The 2,475-nt window shown below is 40.0% G+C and overlaps 1 protein-coding gene and 1 pseudogene across 1 annotated transcript in view; one reads left to right on the forward strand and one right to left on the reverse strand.

Moving 5' to 3' along the window:
• The window catches only part of LOC103469501 (cytohesin-2-like), a 15,092-nt pseudogene extending 14,004 nt beyond the window's left edge, over positions 1–1,088 (forward strand).
• Positions 1,089–2,441: 1,353 nt separating this feature from the next.
• The window catches only part of LOC103469446 (protein FAM83F-like), an 8,037-nt gene continuing 8,003 nt past the window's right edge, over positions 2,442–2,475 (reverse strand). The window contains exon 6 of the mRNA XM_017306149.1: positions 2,442–2,475. The gene's annotated coding sequence lies outside the window, so the exon portion shown is untranslated.

The following is a 2,475-nucleotide window of genomic DNA, read 5'->3' on the forward strand; positions in this document are numbered from 1 at the left end:
ACACACACACACACACACACAGACAGACACACACACACAGACACACACACACACAGACAGACACACACACACTAACAGGACACACACACACACTTTATTTCAGATTAAAAGTCCAGTTTGTCGCCAAAATGGCCGAATTGAAACAAACCTGCGAGTTTTGACTTTTGGATAATTATCCCAAACATTAGTTGTGTTTATAAAACGTATTTTTAATCATCTTCAGCTTTTTTCTCTTCAACAGATCCAATAGTTACGTTTCTATTTCCTCAGGTGATTTTATGTCAACATGAGTTTCATGACCTTTAATATTGAAGTGCAGCAGCAGGAGAAACGTGCAGATCAGCCATGAAAACGTTGAAATCGTGTTGTTTCTTCCAGGACGAGCATCACCAAGGACCCGTTTTACGATCTGGTGTCGATGAGGAAGAGGAAGGTGATCAGGAATGCTTCATCGTCGGAGTGAAGCATCTTGAACGAAGAGGAACCGTGAGCTCACAGAATGAAGAGTCCAAGTCGCTTCTGCAAACTGCAGACAGACGGATCCTGGAGGAAATGAACTAAAATGATCACAAAGAAGCTTAAAAATGAAGCGAAAAGCAGCGGAGGACCACGGCAGGAAGCTAGAAGAGCAGAAACGAAACTGAGGCTGAAGCTAGAGGACGAAAACAAAGAAAAGATGCTGAATGTTCACTTTAAAAAAGAAAAGATGCAAAACATGGATGTTCAATATTTCCACAAAAAACAGAAAAGTATCAAAAATGATGTAATTTCAATACTAATAACAGTGATTACAGAGAATGAAGCTACATTTAGAGTCCAGGGGGAAAATGCACAGAAAAAGAAACGTCTGAACGCAGAAACATAGTAGAAACTATAAAACATTTTTAAAATAACCTGCTGTAAAAATGTCAAATACGTCTGGATGACAATTAATTCAGTCTGAGGAAACGATGTAGCATTTCTTTATAAGTCTAACTTGTTTAATTTATGAACCGTTGAATGTGTACAGATTGTTATATTTTTATGTTCCATATGTAATTTAATGATCGCATAATCAAACTTGTAGAATAAAGTTTGTTTTCCTCGAAGCGTGTCGCCTTTTCTCCACCAGATGGCGCCGCAGCGCCGCCATGTTGAACTGAAATCTGAGTTTTATTTCCTTTTTTTAACCGCAGTGAAGATCGAGAGACATCAAGTTTCCGGTGAGTCGTACTGGTTTTACTGGGAGGACAGAAAACTCCAGTAATTAGAAATGAATAACTCGGGTTTCTAAGTTCCCCATCGATCTCTGCAGACCCGGAAGTGGAGACGCTGGTTTCCTCCTGCGTCATTTCATTTAGTTCATCTCGTTCTTTGTGATGTAAAATTAAAAAATCACCTCATCTATGTGTTTAATTCAGATTAACTCTTATTTTTTGTACATCCATTGTTTGTTTGTTTTGTATCAAAACCTTAAAAATGATCCGTGAAACGGAAACTGAAGCTCAAATGATTCTGCTTCCTGTCGCCAGTCAGACTCAGCGGCTGCTGAAACCGATCCCACCCCGTTGCCATGGAGCCGTCTCCATGGCAACGGCTGACCGGTTGCCATGGAGATCACAGGATTTCTCAAACGTCACAGAAACGGATCCAGGTTTGTTTCTGATGAAGAAAAAACACGATGGGAAAATATTAAATATGATTTTACATAAAACTAATAAATGAGATCATTTGAAAGCAAGTTTTTTAAATTACCTCAGTTTTGATATTAAATTTAGTTTCATTTTCTGAAACAAAAAAGTTCAAATTGTTTATAAATTTTATTCTTTTTAAATACGTAACGTGGTGTTTCATATGAAATGTTTTTATTCAATATTCTCCTGATTTGACCTGATTCCACCTGAGCGCCTGCAGGTGAAACGGCTTCATGGACACCAGCAGAAACTCGTTACGCCGTTTTATTTCTCATATTGTTTGTTTCTTCTGACACAAATAAATTCTGAGGAAAAGTAAAACTGGAGTGAAGTGAAATAAATGTTTTCAGATTCTTCATGTTTTCATTTATTGAAGGAACTGGAGGATCTTTTAGTCACTTTTTGTCTTTATTTTCTGTAAAAAGTCGTGATCATTAAAGACTCACATCATGCAGTGTGTTCAACACACCGACCGCGTCACCAAGACCACACACACTGAGCACCTCTCCAGTCTCCATAGCAACCAGGTGCAGCCTGACACCAGCTGAAGTTTAGGCTCCAGAGGAAATGACAGAAAACTCCGACCAGTGGAATAATTTAAAATAAACTAGAAAAATGTCGACTGAATCCACCCAGCAGGGTTTTGGCTCCGGAGGCTTTGAGGAGAAACGTTTCAGTAAATCGGTAAGAAGCGTCGCAGTGAGGCCATCCGTCACCGCTCCTCCTCGTCCTCCTCGTCCTCCTGCTCCTCCTCCTCGTCCTCCTGCTCCTCCTCCTCCTCGTCCTCCTCCTCCTCCTCCTC

The sequence above is a fragment of the Poecilia reticulata genome, linkage group LG8 (genome assembly GCF_000633615.1).
Source record: "Poecilia reticulata strain Guanapo linkage group LG8, Guppy_female_1.0+MT, whole genome shotgun sequence".
NCBI lineage: Eukaryota > Metazoa > Chordata > Actinopteri > Cyprinodontiformes > Poeciliidae > Poecilia > Poecilia reticulata.